Source organism: Salvelinus sp. IW2-2015, unplaced genomic scaffold, assembly GCF_002910315.2.
Source record: "Salvelinus sp. IW2-2015 unplaced genomic scaffold, ASM291031v2 Un_scaffold1805, whole genome shotgun sequence".
NCBI classification, from domain to species: domain Eukaryota; kingdom Metazoa; phylum Chordata; class Actinopteri; order Salmoniformes; family Salmonidae; genus Salvelinus; species Salvelinus sp. IW2-2015.
The window spans coordinates 101,214-108,229 of record NW_019943178.1 but is presented as its reverse complement, the minus strand read 5'-3'; the positions used below and the strand labels follow the sequence as shown (position 1 = coordinate 108,229).

Sequence of the window (7,016 nt, the reverse complement as noted above, 5' to 3'; positions counted from 1 at the left end):
AAAGAGAGAGATGATGGGCTGGACATGCGCTGGCTTGAGGCAGGCGGGACCTTGCGGTCTGCGCTGCAGGGATTTTAAATCCATGACGGGCAATAGTGGTGTTAACTAATGGTTCTTGATGTGTCCCAGCTCTTCTTCAGTCCATTGACAGGTCCTACCGTGGGTTAGTTTGGGGCTGATCTCACCTTCCCTTCAAATGAATTAATTTTTTGGGATGGCCCCAGAAGTGAGTTCTGGCATGGGAAAGCCCCAGACGAGATGACTTGACCATCATTTGAACTTTCTTCCAATTTTCTAATTAATTGCGACCAAAGTTGTTGCCTTCTCCAAGCTGCTTTGCCTATTTGTCCTGTAGCCCATCTTCCAGCCTTGTGCAGCGTTACAATTGTAATCCTGAATGTCTTACATGTCCTTACACAGCTCTCTGGTCTTGGCCATTGTGGAGAGGTTGGAGTCTGTTTGATTGAGTGTGTGGACAGGTGTCTTTTATACAGGTAACGAGTTCAAACGGGTGCAGTTAATACAGGTAATGAGTGGAGAACAGGAGGGCTTCTTAAAGAAAAACTAACAGGTCTGTGAGAGACGGAATTCTTACTGGTTGGTAGGTGATCAAATACTTATGTCATGCAATAAAATTCAAATTAATTACTTAAAAATCATACAATGTGATTTTCTGGATTTTTGGATTTTTGTTTTAGATTCCGTCTCTCACAGTTGAAGTGTACCGATGATTACAGACATGCTTTGTAAGTAGGAAAACCTGCAAAATCAAATACTTGTTCTCCCCACTGTATATAGACTTGTATGTTAGTGTGTCCTTTGTTACTCATAGGTAAACGCCTCCTGTCTGAGTCAAAGCCAGGGTATTTTCTCATGTAGGAGTATATTAGCCTAGTGACTAACAGGCTAGCTAGCTGTTTACTGTTGTAGTGTGTGTGTGTGTGTGTAGTGTGTAGTGTGTAGTGTGTGTGTGTACTGTGGTAAGCCTGAATGTGTTCTCATATTCTCTAGGATCGGGATCAGCAACTAGATTCAGCCATGGGCCGATTTTCTTTTCTTGAACGGATAGTTGGTGGGGCGGAAACGGGCACGTGTTTCTCTATTGTGCGTGGGAATACTTGACAACAGATTTTTCCAGTCTTATGTCCAACAATATAAAAAACAAAAATAATAATGTAATTCTCAGAAAACGGCAAATAAAATCACTCGTGGGCCATCCTGCTGTAGGATGTTGAATGACCGTGTGATAGTTGTAGGCTTTGCTGGGGAGTGAATGTTCTCCCACATTCAGATAGGAGGAGGAGGTGACTAATATGAAATTGGTTGAGTAATCAAATTCTTGGGTTACTATGTGCCTCAAAGGGAAACTTTATTTACTCCAAAGCTGTTTTTATTGTTGGACATAAAAGACTGAAAAAACGGTAGCAAATCAGCTCCAAGGGATTTAGATTTTTGAAATCTGTTCCGAATTATTCCCACGCATAATAGAGGTGTGTGTGTGTGTGTGTGTGTGTGTGTGTGTGTGTGTGTGTGTGTGTACATTCTAGGTACATGCCATGTCGTTTTTTCCCCCAGAATGAAACTGTAATGTCCACTAGTGGCACTCTGAAGAGCCCAGGACATGATATAACGGCTCCTGACACCCCTAGAAATGCCCTCTAGCACCTCGAACCCTCCACGAGACCTCATCCCTGGTCTAAAAGCGACTGTTGAATAGCCTAGGTATTGCTCTGGTTTTCCGGAGAGACTCGCCGGGGTCCTTTATGCCGGAATTGTTATGTCATCAATTTGAATATTCCTACTTCTAAACAGATTCAGAATGGGAAGGTTAGGAATTCTACCTCCCCGTAAAGGATTCTACCTCCCCGTAAAGGATTCTACCTCCCCGTAAAGTACCTCCCCGTAAAGGGCATTCCTTGTCAGCCAGTAGAAGATAGTATTGTCGTTAACATAATGTGTGTGTTACTGTACTGTAGTGTGTGTGTGTTACTGTAGAGTGTGTGTGTGTTACTGTAGAGTGTGTGTGTGTGTTATCTGTAAGAGTGGTGTGTGTGTGTTACTGTAGAGTGTGTGTGTGTGTTTACTGTAGAGTGTGTGTGTGTGTTACTGTAGAGTGTGTGTGTTACTGTAGAGTGTGTAGTGTGTGTGTGTGTTACTGTAGAGGAGTGTGTGTGTGTGTTAGTGTAGAGAGTGTGTGTTAGTGTGTAGAGTGTGTGTTAGTGTAGAGTGTGTGTTAGTGTAGAGTGTGTGTGTAGTGTAGAGTGTTGTGTGTTACTGTAGAGTGTGTGTGTGTGTTACTGTAGAGAGAGTGTGTGTGTGTGTGTACTGTGTGTTTACTGTGTGTGTGTGTACTGTAGTGTGTGTTACTTGTACTATGTGTGTATGGTTACTGTACTGTTGTGTGTGTTACGTGTAGAAGTGTGTGTGTGTGTGTTACTGTGTGTGTTGTGTGTTACTGTGTGTGTGTGTGTGTGTGTTACTGTAGAGAGTGTGTGTGTGTGTGTTTTACTGTGTGTGTGTGTGTGTTCTGTAGAGAGTGTGTGTTACTGTGTGTGTGTTACTGTGTGTGTGTGTGTTACTGTAGTGTGTGTGTTACTGTAGTGTGTGTGTGGTACTGTACTGTGTGTGACTACTATTCCCTCACTGTATTGCCGTTTCCTTGTATTTTGATCCTCCACAGATGGTCTTGATAAAGGAGCAGGTTTTTACTAGTTTAACTCGCTCCCTATAGGAATGTGATGTTAGCTAAGTTTATTAGCCACTCACACAGACACACCACACAGAACACACACAGACCACACACACACAGACACACACACAGACAGCAGACACACACACAGACCACACACACACACACACACACACACAGAGACACAGACACAGACACACGCAAACACAGACACACACACATAGACACACACATAGACAGAGACAACAATAGAAGAGACACACATAGCACAGACACACACAGACAGACATACACACACACAGACACAGACACGTGACATGGAGAGGGATAATGCAGAGGCACGTGTTGTTGCTAATGTTTGCGCTGTGTGTGTTTTGGCATTGCTGGCTTCTAAATGAACACACACACTTGCTTTCTCTCGCTCTCTCTCTCCTTTTGTCCTTCTGAATTTCAAATTCAATAGGCCTATTTAGGGTGTGTGTGTGTGTTGTCGGAGAAATTGTATTTTCACTGAACAAAAAATATAAATGCAACAATTCCAACTATTTTACTGAGTTACAGTTCATATAAGGAAATGAATTCTTAGGCCCTAATCTATGGATTTAACATGACTGGGCAGGAGAGCAGCCATGGGCACACCCACTGGAAAACACGGAGGGCAATGTTGCCGAAACGAAGTGTTACAACACAAAATTATGAAAAGAACGGCGACAAAAACAAGAATAGTACCTATAAAATCATAATGTATAAAACAAAGAAATATACAAAATGTAAGTAATGGCTCATGTTCAGAATCTAATTCGACAAACATAAATGACTGGTGGTACTTATATTGTTTGTTACTTATTTATACAGAAAATAGTAGGCTACATTCCATGTTTCCTCCCTTAGCTCGTCTGTCTGTCTGTCTGTCTCTGTTGTCTGTCTGTCTGTCTGTCTGTCGTCTGTCTGTCTGTCTGTTTCTGTCTCTGTCTGTGTGTGTGTTAAGCCTGTGATTTTCCATGTTTCCTCCCTTAGCTCGTCTCTCTGTCTGTCTGTTCTGTCTGTCTGTGTGTTAAGCCTGTGATTTTCCATGTTTCCTCCTTAGCTTGTCTGTCTGTCTGTCTGTCTGTCTGTCTGTCTGTCCTGTCTGTCTGTCTGTCTGTCTGTCTGTCTGTGTGTTAAGCCTGTGATTTTCCATGTTTCCTCCTTAGCTTGTCTATCTGTGTGTCTTCTCTCTGTCTCTGTCTCTGTCTCTGTCTCTGTTCTGTCTCTGTCTCTGTCTGTGTGTTAAGCCTGTGATTTTCCATGTTTCCTCCCTTAGCTTGTGGCAAGCTGTGATGTACCGTGCTGCCAATCTTTTAACATCAGACCTTAGTTTGATTGTTCTGTGAATGTAGCACTTTTCAGTTTGAACAAAATGGGGAGCCAGGCCAGCAATCAGAATTAGTTTTTCCCACAAAATGACTTTATACAGCAAGAAATACGTGTCTGTCTCTGCCTGCTTGTCTGTCTCTGCTGCCTCTCTGGCTGCCGCTCTGTCTCTCTGCCTGCCTCTCTGTCTCTCTGCCCGCCTCTGTCTCTCTGCTGCCTCTCTCTCTGCCTCCTCTCTGCTCTCTCTGCCTGCCTCTTTTCTTTCATCTGCTCTTTTGCCTGCCTCTCTGTCTCTCTGCCTGCCTCTCTGTCTCTGCCTGCCTCTGTCTCTCGGCCTGCCTCTGTCTCTCGGCCTGCCTCCTGTCTCTCGGCCTGCCTCTCGGCCTGCCTCGGCCTGCCTCTCGCTGCCTCTCTGTCTCTCTGCCTGCGCTCTGTCTCTCTGCCTGCCGCTCTGCCTCTCTGTGCCTGCTTCTTCTGCCTGCCTCTGTCTGCCTCTGTTCTCTCTGTCTCTCTGCCTGCCGCTCTGCTCTCTGCCTGCCTCTCTGCCTGCCGCTCTGCCTCTCTGCCTGCGTTCTGGCCTCTCTGCTGCCGCTCTGTCTCTCTGCTGCCTCTCTGTCTTCTGCCTGCCTCTCTGTCTCTCTCTGCTGCCGCTCTGTCTCTCTCTGCCTGCCTCTGTCTCTCTGCCCGCCTCTGTCTCTCTGCCCGCCTGTTCTCTGCCTGCCTCTGTCTCTCTGCCTGCCTCTCTCTCTGCCTGCCTCTCTGTCTTCTGGCCTGCCTCTCTGTCTCTCTGCCTGCCTCTCTTTTCTTTCATCCTGCCTCTTTGCCTGCCTCTCTGTCTCTGGCCTGCCTCTCTGTCTCTCTGCCTGCCTCTGTCTTCTTGCCTGCCTCTCTGTCTCTGCTGCCTGCCTCTCTGTCTCTCTCTGCCTGCCTCTCTGCCTCTCTCTGCCTGCCTCTGTCTCTCGGCCTGCCGCTCTGTCTTCTCTGCCTGCCGCTCTGTCTCTCTGCCTGCGCTCTGTCTCTCTGCCTGCCGCTCTGTCTCTCTGCTGCGCTCTGTCTCTCTGCCTGCCGCTCTGTCTTCTGCTGCCGCTCTGTCTCTCTCTGCCTGCCGCTCTGTCTCTCTCTGCCTGCCGCTCTGTTCTCTGCCTGCCTCTGTCTTCTCTGCTGCCGCTCTGTCTCTCTGCCTGCCGCTCTGGTTCTCTGCCTGCCGCTCTGTCTCTCTCTGCCTGCTCTGTCTTGCCTCTTGTCTCTCTCTGTTCTGTCTGTGTCTCTCTCTGTCTCTCTGTGTCTCTTTCTCTGTCTGTGTCTGCTCTCTGTCTCTGTTCTGTGTCTCTCTGTCTGTGTCTCTCTGTCTGTCTCTCTGTGTGTTAAAGCCTGTGATTAGTTGATAATACATTAGCTGCCTAAGACAGAGTAGGGGGAGGGGCTAATGCCCGGATTCTACAAATGTATAGGATTGCATAAATGTGCCTTGACCTACAAGGGTTGTGCTCCTGCTGAAATCCTAATTAACATAATACAAAATCCCATGGATATCGGTCTGTCTAAGCTAGAGAGATGTTTTCCTTGCATGGCCTGCATCTCAATCCACTGCACCTTCCGATATCGCCCTTCCGAACCTGCTTTGAAAGGTTGGCAGAGCTAGAGTGGTGTTTGGTCAGACCATGAGACATCCGGTCAAAGTTTGATTTTTTTTTTTTTTTTTTTTTTTACTATTTTCTACATTGTAGAATAATAGTGAAGACATCAAAACTATGAAATAACACATATGGAATCATGTAGTAACCAAAAAAGTGTAAACCAAATCAAAATATATTTAATTTTTGAGATTCTTCAAATAGCCGCCATTTGCCTTGAATGACAGTTTGCGTAGAGCTCCCTCAAATGTTTCCCTTAGGTAAGGGCATACTTATGGGTTTTACGGTAGTTTGAAGGCATGTACAGCAGATAGAGTCTCTGGTTACATGGAGAATGACCAAATTCACTGACTGAACTCTCCTCAAAGAGATCACATTTTTAATTTGGGAGATCGCAAAATAGAACGGATACATTCAAGACGGGATAACAAATATTCAGAAAATGATAAAACATTTCTTTTAGTAAAAAAACAAACAAATAATATGTATTACTTTCTAGCACGTAAACCTAACTAACGGAGTAGCCAGCTGGCTTTGTAACCATGGACTGTGTATCTTCCGTTGTGTATCTAAGTAGCTAGCCCCTAGCTGGTGGAGGTTTCTTTTTGAAACCAGGACATAGGAAAGCAACATCCACCTCCACAAAATGCTGTTTACTCTTTGAATGCCATTCTGAATAAGCACTTCAGGGTCCTCACTGGGCACTTTAACTTTTTCCACTTTACAAGGTAACTTTATGGGAAAAGAAGAAGGGGGATAATTAACTTTTTAAATATGTTTTTGGCAACTGGGCCCAGATCTTTTGGCAGAGGTCAAATGAGGTTACAATAGCCAATGAAAGACTTTTTGGTTGCAACCATTTCTTTATTTTTATCTGGCTTACATGTGGAATGTTGTATAATGCACTCTTTTAACAAGAAAAACACCTTCCGGTGTAAAAACACTGAAATTAAAAACAAATGACATTTTAAGTGAGAAGTTAGGAGCTAAAACATAACTTTAACATTTATGAAATTAGGCTGTTTTGAGAAATGTTTGAGTCCTACAATGGCCAACTGACACACACTGACAGGGTCATGGAGGGTGATAGTACAGCGACAAGTAGTGGGATTTAGGATGGCTCTTTTATGATAGAGTTTGTGGGCATAGCCTGGTTTCTAAATGTACTCACATGCTCACAAACACACCTTTTGTTATCTCTTCTCTCTCTCTCTCTTCCTCTCTTTCTTCTTTTTTCTTTCTTTTATTGCTTTCTTTCTTTCTTGTCTTTCTTTGCTTTATCTTTCTTTCTTTCTTCTCTCTTTCTTTCTTTTTTTTCTTTCTTTCAACAAAACTGTTAC

General features: G+C 44.5%; 1 protein-coding gene and 1 pseudogene across 1 annotated transcript in view; one reads left to right on the top strand and one right to left on the bottom strand.

Annotated features, from left to right (window-relative positions):
* LOC112072034 (insulin receptor substrate 2-B) overlaps positions 1 to 7,016 on the top strand; it is a 35,500-nt gene that overhangs the window by 11,021 nt on the left and 17,463 nt on the right. The gene's annotated exons all lie outside the window — the stretch shown is intronic.
* The window catches only part of LOC139024707 (octapeptide-repeat protein T2-like), a 23,515-nt pseudogene that overhangs the window by 3,612 nt on the left and 12,887 nt on the right, over positions 1 to 7,016 (bottom strand).